Source organism: Stenella coeruleoalba (genome assembly GCF_951394435.1).
Source record: "Stenella coeruleoalba genome assembly, chromosome: 17".
NCBI classification, from domain to species: Eukaryota; Metazoa; Chordata; class Mammalia; order Artiodactyla; family Delphinidae; genus Stenella; species Stenella coeruleoalba.
The window spans coordinates 19975839-19995393 of record NC_137163.1 but is presented as its reverse complement, the minus strand read 5'-3'; the positions used below and the strand labels follow the sequence as shown (position 1 = coordinate 19995393).

At 42.2% G+C, this 19555-nt stretch overlaps 1 protein-coding gene and 1 pseudogene across 4 annotated transcripts in view; one reads left to right on the top strand and one right to left on the bottom strand.

The window, feature by feature from the left end:
* The window catches only part of EXT1 (exostosin glycosyltransferase 1), a 312385-nt gene that overhangs the window by 81341 nt on the left and 211489 nt on the right, over positions 1-19555 (bottom strand). The window lies entirely within an intron of this gene.
* LOC307176247 (mitochondrial import inner membrane translocase subunit TIM14-like) lies at positions 6068-7692 on the top strand (annotated as a pseudogene). Its single transcript has one exon. The product of its transcript is annotated as a mitochondrial import inner membrane translocase subunit TIM14-like (transcript).

Below are 19555 nucleotides of genomic sequence, written 5' to 3'. Positions count from 1 at the left end.
GAGGGGCTGGGCCCGTGAGCCATGGCCGCTGAGCCTGCGCGTCCGGAGCCTGTGCCCCGCAATGGGAGAGGCCACAACGGTGAGAGGCCCACGTACCAAAAAAAAAAAAAAAAAAAAAACCCAGCTACCTGTTCAAGACCTTCCCCTTGGGAGGCTGAGTGGAAACTCTGTGGAATAATAAATTAGCAGCTACTTCATTTTTTTAAAGAAAAAAACCCTGTTATTGAGAGTGATTGACCTTAAAATTTAAATCGAATTAAGATGGTTTCATCTTCTTCTCGCTACTTCTGATGTTGAAATCTGGAGGGGGTGGTGAGGGGAGATTCTTTTGGATGGAGATGCTAGATGAATCCTTGTAAAGCAGCACCTTACAGCTATACCCACCTGAATTTATGTTCAGACATCTGCATCCCCAACACAATAGCAGCGGAAAAGCAGCAGAATTAAAGAAGTGCTACCCACTTAGCGCTCAGCCCAGGGACCTGCTGGGCACCCTTTGCTAAATCTACTTACAAGTGAATTTATAATTCACACAAGGTATCCAGGCATGGAAGCTAAGACATAAATCGTTTATTGACAAAGGGACCATTTGTCATTTAAAAATAATTATGTTTCTTTAAGCAGAGTGACAAATTCCATCTTCCCCAATTTACTTATTGAGCCTTACAGGCAATGTAAGTCCCAAGTTGTGTGTGTGTGTGTGTGTGTGTGTGCGCGCGCGCGCGCGCGTGTGTGTGTGTGTGTGTGTGTGTGAGAGAGAGAGAGAGAGAGAGAGAGAGAGGACCACAAGGAGATTCTATTTTCTCCCTGAAACTTTTATCTTAAGAACCCACGATCCCTAAGGGCAGACTGAAAAATGGGTGCGGTGCCCACAGCTCCTCCAGTTGTCTCGCAGGGGAGGTATTCTCTACATGCTGCAAATCTGGTCAATATAATATTCACAAGGAACAACTAAACAGTGAACACTGACGTTAAACTACAGATTTTAACCTTTGGACACAAGTGTGAAACCCTTCCCTTCAAACTTGCAAAACCCACACAACAGAATGTGTGTGATTCTGATGCAAATGTAGACACTAGAGATGAAAAATGTGTGCTCCACACGCAAACCATGCTTTACCGTTAATGCTCTTGCCAGCAGGATAATAACGTGTGGTGGAAACCCCAGTCTCAGCTGCTTTTAAAGAGACTGGAGGCAAGTGTTCACTGCACAGGGCATCACCACCCATTAAGAATGTAGCCACCCGATTCAACCAGTAGATGGGGCACGTCCACATGCCAAGTGTCCCCACTCAACTCCCCTGATCAGGAAGAATAGGTCCTGGTTCCTCCTCCTTAGCTCCCAACCAGATGGTCAAAATGATACCAAAGAGGGAAAAGGAGGCCCTATCTCATCTCTAAAAGAGCCCTTTGATTATTTGCCTGACTTCTCTTTCACTTTTATTACAATATAAACAAAAGGGGTAGTGACTAGTGAGATGGGGGGCGGGGGGAAGGGAGTTGGAGTTGGCCAGCTCAGAAGAAATGCACTGCCCACAGCACCTTGGATATAATCTGAAGAAGCTCATCAGTCGGCCAGTCACTTATTTTGGAGCAATATTTACTGAGTGCCTATCGTGCTGGTCCTGCACTGGGTAGGCTGCTGGGTCTACAATGGTGACTCACTCAGAAATGAGATGTGCTCCGTGGAGTTCATCATCTACAGTGGGATACAGACCCTGAAGAAATGCAAATGGTCATGCTATAAACCCTGACGGGGGCTAAAGAACAGGGAGCATTAGAGTGACTACGGGTAGGAGGTCAAAACTGAGTCAAGGTTGGGTGGTCAGGGAAGCCCTCTCTGAAGAAGCAATATGGACATGGCCTGAGGGCTGAAGACAAGGCAGCTTCCTAAAGGGGGTGTGGGAAGAACAGTTCTGGAAGGGGGATGCATTTGTGCAGAGCTCCAATGTGGAACATTCCTGACACACTCAAGGAACAAGGGAAACCAAGCCAGTCTGGGTGGGGTGGAGTGGGGTGGAGGGGCAAGTGGTGGTAGAGGAAGGAAGGTAAATGACACAACCAAAGGCATTTTTCTGACAGGGCAGCGGGTGGTCCCGGTTGTGATCATACTCATATACTACACACACACACACACACACACACACACACAATTATATAGTGCTTCATTTTCCAGGTGCTATTTTAAATCCCTTACATATATAAACTCCATCTACTTCTCAAAATAACCCTAAAAAGTAAGCACTATTGCTAACATCCCCTCTTTAGAGATGAGGAAACAGAAGCACAGAGAGGTTAAGTGACTTGCCCACAGTCACACAGCTACTTCTGTGCCAGAGCCTAGATTGGAACCCAAGTCACCTGACTCCAAAGTGCATACTCTTAGCTTCTATACTCTAATGATTCTCAGAAGCATCATTTTATTGTGATATTTCTGTATGACTACATATATTTTGCTATGAGTATGATAAGACTGGGTTTTTTTTTTTTCCTTTTGTATTTTTGGGATTTTTTGGTTTTGGTGGCAGGGAGGACTGACATGGCCCCAATAAGAAATCTACAATTTGGCAATGAATATAAGGCCAGACAGACTTATCATATCCTGATAATCCAGCACCATTGTGTACCCCGACTCCTGCCAGATGCCAGCTTCCTCTCGAGTCTGGGTTCTGTACACAGGCTCCCCAAAGGGCTGTAAATCAGCGGCGCTAGATATCTCCACAAAGTTTCAAACAGATGTTCACCCAGTGCTTACTCGCCCAGGCTCCAGATGGCTCCGGATTCTGGCTTCTTCCTCCCGCAGACCCTCAAATCACACTTCAGACATGTCAGTAAGGCAGGCTGAAGAAGGATGAAAGAAGTGGATCTAGCGGAGTTCTTTAAGAAGCCCCGTAGAACCCGGCGGTATTTCATGCATGCAGAGAAGGAGTCGTAACCTGAGGCAGCATAAATCACTGCCAGCCTTTACTACCTGGGTACGATCTTCCGAATGAAGTTGTCATAGGTGTTGCGGAAAAAGTTTCTGCGGCCAGTCAGCCTGGGTCTGTAACAATTTATTCCAACCTCTTCCATAGGCAACCAGTTGCAGAGAATTTTACTACACTGGCCTCATAGCAAGATGATTCCATACCTACCCATCCTCTCAAAAGGGAGAGGAGTAATGCTGAAAAATGTGTTCCACCAAAATGTTTAAAAAAACCCGAAAAATCCTTAAGAACATGTTTCAGCCCTACCGCAAAAACCAGGAAAAAATTTTTTTTAATTCCATTCTTTCTCAGTCCAAGGAACAGGTTACATGCTTTGCTTTCTCCCCAAATTAAAAGTATCCCTGACGTTATCTAGTAATTGATGCACATGGGTGATGAGAAAGCCCAGAGGACGGTGCTGGGTTGCCAAGCCTTGCAGGTTTTCTTAGGGCCGTCTGTAGAGATTCCCTACTTTCCTCTCACTTCTCCAGAGACAAGGACTTTTCAGAAGACTAGAAGCTGGGGCTTCTTTTACAGATTTCATGCCTCTAGCATTAATTATTCATTTGCATAGAAGCTGGATTACCATGATGGAAGCCCAAACGAACATCTGAGAGCCAGCATGAGTGCCTGAGATGGGCTGGTCCACCCCATGCAAACCTTTGTGGAGTCTGTCGGAATCCCTTGTAAATTTCACTTCCTATTTATGTGACTTTTCATGGAGGCCAAGAGGCTCAAATCAAATCTCCCTCTATCCTCAAGCAGTGGTAAACACAAGCCTATCAGATCATTTTCCTTGCAGTGGTGTCTAGGCTTTGGGATTACGGAGCAAGAAAAACATCTAATGGGCTTACTCAGAAATGACTTCCTTCTGTCTTGTACTTTACGAAAACTTTTTTCATCCCTCTTGCACACTAGGAGGATGAGTATTTCATACCCATTGTTCCCTATCTACCACATTCTACAGACAGAGATAATTAAAGGTACGATTATTTACTTCTGACTGTCAAAACTCACAGCAAGGCTTACGAGGAACACGTATTCGAAATTCATCCTATCTAGAAATGACGCACTAATGGTATAAATCATGTAAATAACCAGGTGTCTGCACACACTGTATGTCTATAAATGCATTTGGGCTGACAAATGTTTACACTGGGTTATACGCTTTAATTTACCTTCCGTGGCGGGGGATGAGGGGGTGGGCAATGTCACATTAATAAAGGAAGGGGTATTACTGGATTTCATTACATGGAAGTTTCCCTTCCTTATGTAAAACCCAAATGCACCAAAAGTTAAGTAATTTAAAACTGAAAGCTAAAAACACGTTATTTAAATATAAAATATACTTTTCATTTAAGCAGAGAGCCTAGGGTAAGGATGGTTGATTAAAAAACTGAGGCCCAGGAACGTTAAGCGATTACTCAAGGTCACACAGCCGGTGAGGTTCACATAACTGCTACCAGGTGCCCCTGCTTGCCCAGCTAGCCGACGGAACAGAACACTGACCAAATGGAGGGACTGCTATCAATCTTACTGCCCCTTAGAAATGCCCAGAAAATCAACGGAGCCCAGAGGTGGTCAGTGCTTGCTTGGTAAAGCCAACTTTCAGGTGTAAAGGGTAATTATTTATTCAAAACCCAGCTATCAATCAAAGTTGCATACACCCGTATTTTTATCCTTTTTGGGGGGTATTTCTCAATAGTACATGATTAGCCATTCTTGGAAATGATTCTGCGGGCTGGTAGGTTTTTGTGGGTCGGTAGATCTTTCTAAAACTATTTCTAGGCTGTATGAATCTTTGTCTGGGAATTTGTTTCCCTGGCCTTCCAAAACATGAATTGCATTTTTGTTTTGTCCACAGATAACTTTTTTTCTTACTACCCTTGGCAATGAAGCCTACTCTGAAAATACAAATGACCCTGAAAATGTCCCAAGGGCATTCAGTTTACTTTCCTTACCTCGAATCCACTCCTTCTTTTAAAAAGAAAGCTTGGGGAAATTTAGAGCCCAGAAAAATGGGTAGACAAAATGATGTTATTTAAAAGCAAAATCATTCCAGTGCTGTGCGTGCGTGCGTGTGTGTGTGTGTGTGTGTGTGTGTGTGTGTGTGTATGGTGGTGGTGGTAGAAGAGAGGAGGGAGAGTTGAAATGGGGGGGTGCTGGGTTGAGGGAAATGTCCATATCCATGGGCAATTCAACTTGGGGCTCCATGAAGACAAACCAATTAGTATGGATTGTCAAGGTGTTTTGTATGAATTGGCTACCTGCCCATTATGAATTGGAATGGGATTAACTAGCTCATTCCAAACACTCCACCAAACAGCAAATGGTCATATGATAATGATTTCTAGCCACTAACACCCTGGCTGGATTGGAGACTTGGAGTTTTACCTGTAACAATCTTCAGAGAGACTCATTCCTTCAAACCTACCCACTTTCCCTAAACACGTTTTTCTTTTTTTTTTTTTCCCTCTCCTAGCTTTTATTTTTTAAAAAGCCCTCTTGCTAATTGGGAGGCTGTATGTTCTTCTGCACATAAACATACCTATTAACCAACCAACCCAGTAATAAGCAATTTGCATGCTCTACTATATAAATTTGTCAGTCCCCTCTACTCGTGGTCTTCAAAGCCCCATGGTGAAACACATGACCACCCACTTTGCAAGTCTAATTCCACCCGAGGTTCTAGAACCAGTCTACCTCTGAGAGAGAAGGCCTGAGCAGCTTGGATTCAAGATTCAGGGATTCAGCACATGACCGATGCCATTCGCCCTTTTAATTATTTGTCTCAACTTCTTATAACTGGACTTTTTCCCTTGTTCCAGACACCAAGTCCATACTTTATCTTCCTGGCGGAGGTACCTGGCTCCAAGGACTATCACTAGCCAATGGCATCTCTGCCCACACTCTTCTCCAGGCAAATGGGGCCCTAGACTACAGTGAACAGCCTCATGGAAAAGAGCCCAAGGTGGATTTCAGCCCGAACATACGTGGCATCTCTGGGTTCCAACATTGGGTAATTGTTGCATCCTTCCCTGCAGCCATTTCCCCTCTGGGGAGCTACCCACTCCCTTTGGCGTGGATGGGACTGATCCCCACTTGCAGCCTTAAGGCAGCATGTGATGTAAGTGTAAGCAGAGGAGCCCAGCGGGAATCACGGTAGTTCCCATGGTAGCGGGAACCAGTACAGCGGCAGCAGCTGGACTGACCATTGCTGCTGCAGGATTTGCAGGTCGTTACGCTTTGCAAGCCATGAAGCATTATGAAGCCTCAAGTAAAACAAGTTTTTCAAAGTCTACCAAAATCTGCCTTCAGTGGTGGCTATTACAGAGGTGGGTTTGAACCCAAAATGACAAAATGGGAAGCAGCATTAATACCAGGTGTAAGCCCTACTGCCAATAAGGGAAAAATAAGAGATGCTCATCGACGAATTATGCTTTTAAATCACCCAGACAAGGGAGGATCTCCTTATATAGCAGCCAAAATCAATGAAGATAAAGATTTACTAGAAGGTCAAGCTAAAAAATGAAGTAAATATATGATGAATTTTAAGTTCTTACTCATTGATGTATATGAGTACCAGCTTTTTATAATAAAATGCCTCAAAGCTACATATTTTAAAAATTAGCATAAGCTAAATCAAAGCCTAGGTATAAATTTGAGGATTTAAAATCGGATTATAGAATATTTGTAGGTTAATACTCAATAATTATGGATAAATGCGTGCCACTTGAAGTGTTGTTTATTACTCATTTGTCAAGTAATTTGGTACCTATTTCAAGACAAAGTGAACAAGATAGTCTCTTCCTGAAGGAATCCCCAATCTGATGGGAGACTGATTAACTGACAGTTAAAATACAGTGTGATAAATATGATGGAATTAGCACAGGCTGTTATAGTAGGGGCTCATCTCATTGGGACAGAAGGCTGTTCAAGGTACAGAGGATGCCCCCAGCTACTTAGAACCTTGAACTTAAAAGTGAATTTAGCCACAACTTACCTAAGAAATTGATCTAGGTATGTATTTATCACTTTGTCAGTGATAAATCTGAACTGTTTCAGATTCCATACATTAAAAACTATAACAGTATGATAAAAAAAAAAAGTGTAACACATCAGCACATTCCCCAGGCCACAGTTTTTTTACCTAAGGCCTGGGAACCACTTAAGCCAATATGGCTGCTTCCTCTGGCCACGTTCTTTTGATTAATGTGATAGTCTATGCGACGTAGGCAGTTAAAAACTATCTATCAAAAAAAAAAAAACAACAAAAAAACTATCTATCGCCTTCCACACATCCTCACTACCAAGTGGTACGTTACAATAAAAACATGTTTCAGGGCAAATTCTAGAGTCCTGCCAAAATCCTAGCCCAAGAAGCAGGGCCTGATACCGGGGTCAGACGGCATTAAAGCTCTGCCGACAGGTGTGCTCCACGCACCTGCACCTGCCCTGGGGCCCTCAAGACCTCCCCAGTGCCAAGTACCTGCCAGAAAAGCTCACTTTTTGCACAACTCTGTGTTCCCTGCTGCGTGAGTTCTGCCTGGCGGGCTGGACTTCTTGCCAGCACTCGCAGGCTCCCGCCCAGCGTCTACCCCCCTCCAGTGGGTAAGGCTTCCCTCCAGGCCCAGATCCTTCCGTCTGCTCCGTGAACCCTGGTTAACCCATCTGTGCCTGCTTCCACACCCAGAATGGGGAAGAACTTGAGGAAAGGAACGCGGTCTGCCAAACCACAGTGTTTGTATAGAAATGCCAATAGGTGAAGAAGCTGGGTCTTGCCCATAAACAGCAGTTTGTCTCTTCAACTCAGAGGATTGGAAGGATGAGCTATAAGCTCACCTCCAAGTCAGGGCTGGCTGAAGGGCGGTTCAGGTCCTGGAGTAGAGGATGTATATGGGGATATTCTGGTGTCAAATGTTTGATGGAGTCAATTCCCAGAAACTTTTGAAATCCTTCAAAACATATACCTCCCACTCGTAAACCATGCCTGGAAACTAAAATAAAACAAACTTAGTAAATTTCTTTTTTTTTGTAATGGAAATATTGGCTCTTACTGAAGGGCAGCTTAGCAAGTACAAAGTCCATTTTCAAAATAACATTTCACTTTCTGGTATCTCGACCTCAGTGTTGAACATTAATACCAGTATATAGGTTTCTGATTTAAAAATAATCCTATTTGATTAAACTACATTTTAACGAATTCTGTTTGGAAAAGGAAGGTAGAGTTTAAATTATTTTGCCATAAAGATTCATTTTCCCTCACACTAAAAATACATATATATATTTCTTTTTTTTTCTCCTTGAAATAAGGTTATGGTAGGTGAATAATGCTTTTTTTTTTTTTTTTTTTTGCGGTACGCGGGCCTCTCACTGTTGTGGCCTCTCCCATTGAGGAGCACAGGCTCCGGACGCGCAGGCTCAGCGGCCACGGCTCACGGGCCCAGCCGCTCCGCGGCATGTGGGATCTTCTCAGACCAGGGCATGAACCTGTGTCCCCTGCATCGGCAGGCAGACTCTCAAGCACTGCGCCACCAGGGAAGCCCAAATAGTGCTTTTAATAATGTTGTTCTGAGAAAATCAAATCAAATATAATAATAATTTAGACTATGAACTAATTTTTTAAGATTTAGGAAAAAACCCATTTACCATGGGATATAAAGCAAGGAAATACTATCAAGTGATACTGCTACCCCTATTACAAGAAGCAATGGACCCCAAGCTTGAAACAGTACTAATTTCGAATGAGAATATCATTTCTTATCATTTCTGTACTTTTAAGACTTTGTCTTTTTTAAAAAAAAAAATACAGGTTTAGGACATGAAAAAACTTCGTTTAAAGATGACCCAACTATTCATAAGTTATTTCTGTGATGGTTCACTTTTCTTGACATGTAAGCAAAACTAAAAGGGAAGCAATTTGTTGTGATAATGCAACATATCTGTCAGATTCCAGGGTAAAATGGCATGCACAGTCTTATTAAAAATCCATCTTGGGGGCTTCCCTGGTGGCGCAGTGGCTGAGGGTTCGCCTGCCGATGCAGGGGACACGGGTTCGTGCCCCGGTCCGGGAAGATCCCACGTGCCGCGGAGTGTCTGGGCCCGTGAGCCATGGCCACTGGGCCTGCGCGTCCGGAGCCTGTGCTCCGCAACGGGAGAGGCCACAACAGTGAGAGGCCCGCGTACAGAAAAAAAAAAATCCATCTTGGGAAATTCCCTGGTAGTTCAGTGGTTAACACTTGGTGCTTTCACTGCCATGGGTCTGGGTTCGATCCCTGGTTGGGGAACTAAGATCCCACAAGCAGCTTGGCATGGCCAAAAAAAAAAAAAAAAATCCATCTTGGACCCCTAATCTTCCCCTCTGATTTTCCAGGTGTCGCTCTTTTATTTGAACATCTGAGAACTGCTCCATTGGCGCATCTGCTCACATTCAACATTTGCTGTCAGTCTGTTCTTTGCAAGGGACTCTTCTAGGTATAGGAGACACAAAGGTGTCCTCTGGGAGCTGACAATCGATGTAACAAGCGGGCATCAAACAGAAAGAGGGAGGAGAGACCTAATACTGATATTTCCATCCTGAATACACTATTTGTTTCCAAATTCTAACACATTGCCCAATGGTCGACACCGGCTCCCAGAGAGTGGCTCCTGCCGACAATGAGTTCATGTAACTATGAACACATGGCTCACCCATAACCAACCTTTAACGACATTTATTCTCCTGTCCTGCAAGTTGCTCCAGAGTGGGCTGCCTCTTCCCACTGCAAGTGCTAGGAAATACACAAACCAAATTCACCATTCCACAAAGCAGCAATAGATCACTGAAAGCAGGGACAGTGTCATTCTCTTCTGTGAAGAGAAAAAGCATCCATCTTAGGACCCAGTGGGTCCACCATAAAAGCTTCATTAAAAAATGAACAGAGGGACAAAATGGAATCTACTCCAATGATCCAGTTAGAAACGTCACGTTAGTATTACGTGCAGTATTAACGGGAATGCCCACTGAGTTTCCATTCTACAAAAGGGTAAAGCAACGGAGGGAAAAAAAGGGAAAAGGACAAATATCGGCTGCTTTTGAATTCCAAGGCTTGAGCTCAAGCTCTGGCTTTTTTATGGTGTTTTCATAGGCACTGCCCGTGTCTTACGGAAGTATTTAGAAGTATTCCCTAATTTGATCTCCTTTAGTTGTAACTGGATTCCCATATGGTTTCCTGACATAATCAAGAAAGCATCAATTCCAATAGTGCTTTATTTTATAGTACAGTTATTTGAACAGACGACCACTTCTGAGTACGCCCCTATCACAATTAACTCCAAGGCAGGAATGTAGTACTACTGCTTTCTGTGTCAATGCATATGTTGGAATACTCTGGATAGGACAGGACTTTCCTTCAGAAAGCTCAGTAAGAAGCCCTCATCCTCAGGTCTGTGTGGGGCTTTTGCACAAATCTGTTTTGGATCAGTCCCTCAGAGATGTCTAAAATCTAATTAACCAATTAATTTGCAAATATATTCTAATTTATTCAAGGGAGATTTTCTTGGGTGTTAAATTATCTGACAGTGAACCATATGCAGGACACAAGAGCAGGACCTCCCTGAAATACCACAGGTTACCCCAATGCAAGAATGACTATGCATACTCTGTCTGGTCCACACAAATTTCTATCCCCTAATGAGAAAATGAGTTGGCATTTCCTCCATCCTGATTAGTTTGTGGACACTTTGGTGAAGCATTGCTAAATGCAATTGTGAGGCCAGAGGGGTGTCCTTCCACAGTCTCCACTGGGGTAGGGCTAGGGTGGGCATGGTTGCCTGGGGCTGAGAAATTGGAGAAAGAGGATAATATGGACAACGTGTCTATCTTAATCTGTTTTCCTGGGGTGGGTGAAGGGACGTTTAAGTTATAAGAAAAATACCCTCTGTCATACTGGGAATTACTAACTGTTGGTAATTTGCATGCAGAACTCTATTCTCTAGCAAAGCAGCCACAGCAGGTAACATGGTTTACTCAGACAATCAACTTGTAATTTACTGAACTTGTGGATTAAAAAAAAAAAAAAAAAGATGTTCTTAATTGCTACCTTGTGACATTTTATTCAGCTCAATGACTGTATAGCTACAGATAAGAACTGAGAATAACACTATCAAATGTTACCAGGATTACCTAATTTACAAAATGAAGAGTATCTCGATGCACATATTGTTACCCAAAAATATGGAGTGTGGATTTTAATATGTTTACCATGAGATGTTTGGATAGCTGCTAATTGCGCAGCATTAAAAGAAAAGCTGGGTGGGTTTGTTGTTGTTTTTATTGGGATTTGATTCAAAAGATAATTATTTTTAATACTAGCAGTAAGGAAATGAAAGAAGTGGCAATATCATGCGACGCAGTCTGGTATCTAATTTATATACCAGAGATTCTTCTATGCACGCAGTTTCTAAGATCTCTAAAAACCTGCAAATCAAATAATGGGCAAAGAGAGAAAAACTAAAAGGAAATGTATGTCCAGTTTAGGGATCAGGAAGCCAAGATGGAATTTTATATAATAGATTCTGAATTTTCTACAAGAATTAGGGAGAAGTTAGAGGGAGGGCTTCAGAGTTCTGAGAAGAGACACTTCAGTTGGTGAGTTCAAAACAGTTCCCTACAAGAGTGATCTGTGAATGCAAAACTCTTTTGGAAGGGAAAACTATAATTTCCACTAAAATTGGGAGTTAAGGAACTGGAAAAAATAGCAAGCACAGTTTGGACCAATACTGATCTCTCTTCTCTCTCTCTCACTTGTAAGGAGAAAACTAACGGTATATTTACAGATGTGCCAATAGGATCAGAGTGATTCTTGCCACTCATACAGAGAACAGCTCATCAATATTCAAAAGAGATTCATTTGGTATTTCTGGTTTGCATATCTGGTTTGTTTCTTTGTTTAGCATGCCACCAAAACTTAACACACCTAGACTATCTTCCTTCACCCTGAAAGACAGGTAGCATGGCACATAGAAGGTTACAAGTGGCCTGGGAGAATTTCTCAGGTATCTCCTTTGCTTGAGACACCTTAATCCTCTTCACCCTTGTCAACCTCAACCTCAGCATTAATTTAAGTGTAAGTCAGTAGGTGAGTAAATTTGGATATAATGAGTCAGTCCAGCTTGTGAGAAATTCCTAAATTTTAAATAATTACTTCTTTTAAATAAGAAATGAGCAGAGAGGTACAAAATGGTTTTGATAGATTATTGAATAAGCATGATGTGAATGGATATATACTGTCGAGTTTGTTTGACAATTTCATTTTTCAATGCTGTTTCCACTACAGCCTTAAAAGGAGAACCCTATCCTTATTCCCCAATTATCCTGGGCAGTTAGCTAAATGAGCTCTCATATAGTCCCACCAACTGATCTGCTAACTTTCTTACTCATGTGTCCATAAAAATGTAAGCAGTTCTTCACTGACAACATGAACTTCAAAAAAGTCTCTCATCCCAAAAAGGGGACCCTCCTACACTGTTGGTGGAAATGTAAATTGGTGGAGCCACTATGGAAAACAGTATGAAGGTTCCTCAAAAAACTAAAAATAGAGCTACCATATGATCCAGCAATCCCACTCCTGGGCATATACCCGGAGAAAACTACAATTTGAAAAGATACATGGACCTCAATGTTCACAGCAGCACTATTTACAATAGCCAGGACATGAAAACAACCTAAATGTCCACTGACAGAAGAATGGATAAAGAAGATGTGGTACACGTATAAAACGGAGTATGACTCAGCCATAAAAAAGAATGAAATAATGCCATTTGCAACAACTTGGATGGACCTAGAGATTGTCATACTGAGTGAAGTAAGTCAGACAGACTTATTAATAATACAAATACAAATATATGATACTGCTTTTATGTAGAATCTAAAATATGACTTAAAGAACTTATCTAAAAAGACCTTATCTATCAAGGATGTGGAGAAAAGGGAAAATTTGTGCACTCTTCGTGGGAATGTTTATTGGTGCAGCCAGTATGGAGAACAGTATGGGGGTTCCTCAAAAAAAAAAAAAAAAAAGAACCTATCTATGAAACAGAAACAGACTCACAGACATAGAAAACAGGCTTGTGGTTGCCAAGGAGGAGGGCTGGACTGGGAGTTTGGGATTAGTAGATGCGAACTACTATATATAGAATGGGCAAACAACAAGGTCCTATTGTATAGCAGAGGGACCTATATGCAATATCCTGAAATAAACAATAATGGAACAGAAAAAAAAAGGTCTCTCATCCAAATGGGTTCCAATACTGACGATCACAGAAACTAATAAATATCAATACATTCCTTCTCCATCGGTCCCGAGTGTCACATCACAGATTCAGGTGACTGCATATTAAAATTTACTTTACCCAGTTTTCAACATTGCTTTATTTCCTGAATTCCTTCTTTCCAATGGTCCAGTACAGATCTGACAGCAAGGTCAGCCAGCTGTTCTCTTTCCTACATACAGAAGCTACTAGAGGGAAAGATTTTTAAGCTGCAGCTTTGTGGAAAAAAGACTGTTAAGATGTTGGTCAGGTTTCTTAGGCATGAGACATCTGAAGACACTGTCAATAGGAATAGCTGTACTCTTCCCTATGCTTTGCTATTAAGGCTGGGAAGAATCAGCTGCCTCGGATGTTTAGCTAGGGTTAGGGAACAGAGGAGGAAGAAGCCTCAGTATCTGGCCCCTCCAGCCTCTCGCTTCTCAAGCAACAGCTGTGATTTCAGAGCCCTGATGGCTAATTCCACATGTATAACTGTTTTAGGCAATGCTCCAACTGTGTTCTAGTAACTTGCCAGGGTCATCCTTTTATTTGCTACATTTCCATGATGCTTAAGTGAGCAAAACAGTCAGTTGCCAAGTCCTGCCTTTAGGGGAGAGGAGTTGAAGGGAGCAGAAAAAAGGACAGGGAAGAATGTAATAGGACATTGAGAAAACACGGGATTCCAGAACCCGGGATTCCAGGATTCCTGCTCAACAAATGCCCTCTGGCCTTTCTTCCCACACAGAAGTGGGCAGTGGGCATGGGCTCTGCTACAGCAGGTTGAACCAGCCTTAAAGTCAAACCTCCCAGGCAGTGAGAAGGGCAACTGGCTTGTGTAAAAGATGTCAAAGACTGTAAGCACCTACCTGAAGCTTTCTTTAGAACAAAAACAATTAAATTCATGCAGTGAATATTCTGAGCACCTACTGGTGCCAGGCACTGTGCCGTCTCGGCCCACCAACAGAGAGGAATGATATTCCTGCCTTGTCCTAGAGGAGTTAAGAGTCCGACCATCTACCTGTTAATCAGACGGTAACAATAAAGGGTGATTAAGCACTATATGCCGGAAATGTGCTCAGGGCCCATCAGGTGCTTTGAAGGAGAAGCATCTAATTCATGGCAGTGGCGGGGGTGGGGGGCCGGGGGGGGGGGGAATGTCCGTATCCGGCGGAAGTGACACTTGAACTTTAAAAAATGATAGGATTATTGGGACAGAGGCAGGAAGAATATGCACATGCAGGGAGGCATGTGGAAGGAGAGTGCAAAAAGAGCACAAGAAAAGTGAGAACTCTGCAGCAGAAACAGGTAGAAGCAATGAGCAGTTTACCTCAGAAACATTCAAATTCATTTTAAGAGATTCTAGACCCTAGACCCCTAGGCTAGGGATGGATTCTTTAAAAATGCCCTACACAGATGGCACAATGGGAATTTTGAGAAATGCATTCCATTCCTTGTCTTGTTGCTAGAATTTAGATTGTTTGCCATTTTGTAACCAAGCAGGACCCTATGGGGCCTTCCCAGGACAGACCCTTCCCCCCATCCTCTGCTTTAGCTCCTCTCTGAAGGGCCTGGATAATAGTATCTGATGCTCATTTACTGAGCTGTTTTACAGATGCTAAACTCACCACCAAATGGAAGAAGTTAACTGCTTGATGACCACCAGGTAGCCCCCAGACCTACTGGAGCCTAAGGATTGATCATGTTAACCCCTGTGACACCTCCCTGTTACCTCACCATCAACCAATCAGAGAATTGTGCACGAGCTGATCACACACCCTTCGACCCCACCCCTCCCTCACCTGGCCTTTAAAAATGCCTCCCTGAAAGCCATCAAGGAGTTCAGGTGTTTTGAGCACCAGCTGCCCTGGACTCCTCGCTCGGTGCCCTGGAATGAAGGCTGCATTTTCCTTCACCACAACCCGGTGTCAGTAGATTGCCTGTACTGTGCACAGGCGAGCAGACTCAAGTTTGGTCCAGTAACAATTTCTTAAAGAGAATTTTCTATCTGCTAGTAGAAGTGAGGGCATGGGTTAAATAATAATAATGAAAATAATAATGATGAATGTGGGTCATGTTAAATTGCAAAAAGATTTTAACATTTGGAACTTTCTCTCTGGGTCTTTTTCCCTGATATAGAACCCAATAGGCAGTAAAATACTAAACTCTGCCACAAAATTAAACAATTACTGGTCACCAGGTATACTGGAGATGCTCTTATCAGTCTGTCATTCATTCTTCATTCAACAACTATTTATTGAGCATGTATTAAGTCCCAGGCACTGTTCTAAGGTATCAGATCTATAGCAGTAAAGAATAGCAACAAAAACTGTGAAGGAATGTCACAAGCAAACATTCACAGAGAAGGGAGCTCCTAGGCTGTGGGAAAGAGGATAACATTGAAATAAGAAAACTACACGGCAGTCAGTAGTCTACTTTGCTATATATAGACGCTCTGCGTGTGCCACAAACTAACCAAGGCCCTGGGCACGTCACAGAGGCTGGGTTTAACCAGCCCTAATGACCCAGTGAATAGAAGACCCTGGATCTTAATTACAGAGCCTCTTTTGTGGTTTGTTCTCCTTTTAGTCACTTCCCCTTTGCTCAGAGCAGACTTCACTGTTTGCAATCACCAGAGGCCAGGGTAGCTCAACCAGCTAGACCTTCCTGGCCTCCTAGGGGAAGGTCAGTGAATTAATGAGGAACTAGAGGTAGAGGGGCGAAGTTGGACCCACTGTCCCAAACAAAGCCCCACGGGGGGGATGGGAGGGGAGGGGAGGAGAAGCAGGCCGTGGCCAAGTCGACACAGAACGTCTGCAGGATGTGGAGGGCTCACTGGCCACATTCTATAAAACCAAGACTTGTTCTCACTATAGCGCAACTACGGCTAAGCTGAGGTGAGAAAAAATAATTAGGTCCCCAATCTGCATTAAAACATTTTTGCAGGATTCTGTTCTTGAAGTGGAAAACTGTTCCCACAAGGTCTATTTTTAACCGTTTTATTTTAAAGAGATCAGAAAACCTTTTCGTGTTGAAATTTCTCAGTGGGCAATTCTACAGTAATGCTACCTAAATCCGGCCTGACAACGACAAAGCAGAGGAAATGAGTGAATGTGCTAAGTGTGCGGAAATACCCTCACCCTGAAATGGGGACAGGGCTCAGAGAGGCCGTGAATACAACAGGGTGATGTGTTTCATTTCTGGTCCAGTTCAGTTATCGGAATACTGAAGTCAAGCAGAATCTCCTATTTTGGGAAGCTACTAGTTCATAACCAACTTTTTCATTTAAACTACAAGTTAACTTTTCCGCCCAAAGGAGGCAAAGGTAGTATTTCAAGTAATTGATGACACCTTGGTTATAATAAAGTGGGGTCATGACCCCTGGTGATTTAATCTTGTGGTATCAGTTAATTTACTACGAGAAATATTCAACCTATTAACCAGAATCTGATTTTCTATGAGAGGCACAGAAACATAGTTCAGGAATGTGATTATCCTGACTACATGCTTCACTAAAAAAATCAAAAGAGAAACCCACTGGAAAGAAATCATTATTGTTCATTCATTCACCAAATATTCGGTAAGCATCTACTGTGTGCCAGGCACTTGAGATACACCATTGAAAACAAACTCTGGCCCACAAGGAGGCTTTATTCTAATTAATGATGGACAAGCTGCTTGTGATTCAGTTTAAAGACTCTCAAAGGGCAAATCTGAGGAGAATCAGGAAAGGGGAAAGAGGATTTTGAAAACAATGATAACTGTAGACAGAAAAATCCATCGTTCTGAAGGTAATTGGTCCAGAGCTCTCCGTTCCTCTCACAGTCACACAAGTGAAGGTTTACAACCTTTCAGTGAATCCATTTTAGAACCAGAGAAGTATGAACTGGCACTAGAGTATGGTAAGTGTGGGATACTAGTCAGCTTGGCTAAGCTATGCTGCAGTAACAAACGACCCCAGCACCTAGATCAATGGCTTTCAACAACATGGCCATGGGCCGTCAGCTCTTCACTAGGCGACCCAGGCAGCTTGCCTCTAGGATGCCATTACTGCCTTCAGGTCAGAAGGAACAATGACAACGGTGGAATCATTCAATGGCTCTTAAAGCTTTTCCTCATAAGTGGCACAGGTGACTTGAGCTCACATTTCATTGGCCAAAACAGGTAATACAGCTAGAGGTCAGCAGGGCAAGAATATATTATTATCGCACAGGCAGGAGTGGCTAACAAAACAATCAGTGATGGGTTGGTTGTAGCATTCATTAGTGCAGCTGATGACTCAGAAAGACGTAGAAAATATTTGCAGCCCTTCAATTTTCCCAAACTTGTGATTACTACTAAATAGTGACCAAATCTTCTAAAGGGAAATAACTCCCTTGCACATCATAATTCCTCACCAGACCAGAGGCACACAGATTGTAGAATGAAACAAAAACAGACCCTGGAGAAGTTAGAGGAGACTAATTTTTCCTTCTTTGGTTAGATGTCAAACAATTTCTTTTCCCCCTCAATCATTCCTTTCCACATGAAGGAAAAGGAACTCGAGAAATTACAGCGTGGACGACGGCATTTTACTCTGCAGCTGGTAAATTCTTCCTGAGACCCACGTGATACTTCACACTGACATGTGGAAGGAGACAGGGCTGGGGTAACACAGACCTCTTGAATTTTCATTCTGCAGCAATTAAATGGAATTCTAACACTGGAAAGACATAGCTTAGCAATTCAAAAGGGCATCCTGGGCCTTCCAGTTTCTTAGCAACACAAGAAATAAACTTCAGTATTCGGTATTCAGCCACACTGGTTCATACTCAGCATTAAAATTTTTGATGCTGATTTCAATTCCTGTAAGGCTTGGCAATGGTGAGTCTATGACACTAAAGAAATCTAAGGTTGTATTTAAAAAAAAAAAAAACTCTTTGAAAGTGAGAACGAGCAAGTTCAAGAGCATGTACAACCTAGAGCTACAGGATATTTCATGGTTTTTCCTAAGAAACACAAAACAGAACTAGAAATGGTTCATTTCAGTCTCTGGTCACTCCTGAAAAGATGTGGTCCTAAATAAGATTTGAGCTGATATCCTTTTACTTACTTTGTAAACAGAGAGCCTATCACTTATTAAAAATTCATAAGCCATATAGGTGTTCATTGGACAATTCTTCCAACTTTTCCATGTGTTTGAAACTTTATAAATGTCAATTTATAAATAAAATGTTAGGGGGAAACTTGTAAGTAGGCCTAGAACTGAATCAGCTTTTGAACTCCAAAAGCAACATTCTCTATATAGAATCATGAATGAAATCCCCTTGCTATGCAGGAATCTGAGCAGTTCTCTAACTTAAACAATTAATACTATTCTACGAGCAAGTCTGACCATGCATGTATTCATAATGCATGCAGCCATCCATCCAAAGAGCATTTTGAGTCACAGCTTGTACCTAGAACCATGCTCACCTGTTCTAGGTTCCTTTGCCAAAAGTCAACATGCCTAGCTACCAAGTCAGTGAATGGCCAATTCACCAAAGACAGCATACTCAGTGAACAACTTTCTGCATTCACCAGACTTCTAAACGACTTGTTTCTTTAAGCTATTTATGGAGCCTGCAGTAGTTCTGACGTGATGGGATGGGGTGATCTCCCAAACTTTAGATTTCTGAAGCTGGTGACAAATTTCCATCTTGTCTTCATAGCATTAAAGGAATGGTCAATTCATCAAAAGCTACAGATGATTTAGTTTTCTTGTGGATGTTTAATATCTAGGAATTATATTCCATAGTTACTAACCATTATTAATAATGAACTAGTAAAAAAAATGTGTTTTTTAAAATATTTTTTAAAAATATTTTAAAATAAGACATGATGAGTCTTTTTGTTTGCTGGTTATACTGACATCTTAACCTCTTTAGGAGTCTTTTACCTAATGAACCTAAGCTTTCAAGTTTTGAATTTTTTGTTTTGAATTAGGTGAGGCCTTTAGGAACACACCTTCCGCATAAAATATAACTACCTGGTAGAAATTAAATGCAGATTACTAGAACGTACACCCAACAAGGGCAAGAATATTATGGTCTAGTTTAGGGGTGGTGAACTATGGGCTACATGTTACCTGTTTTTATAAATCAAGTTTCATTAGAACGTAGCTAATAGTCATTTATATGCTGCTATGGCTACTACTGTGCAAAAATAAATAAATTTTTTTAAAAAGGCATAGTTGAAGAGTTGTAATAGGAATAGTAAGGCAAAGCCTAAAATATTTGCTATCTGCACTTCAAAGAAAAAGTTTGCAACTGCGGGTCTAGTTC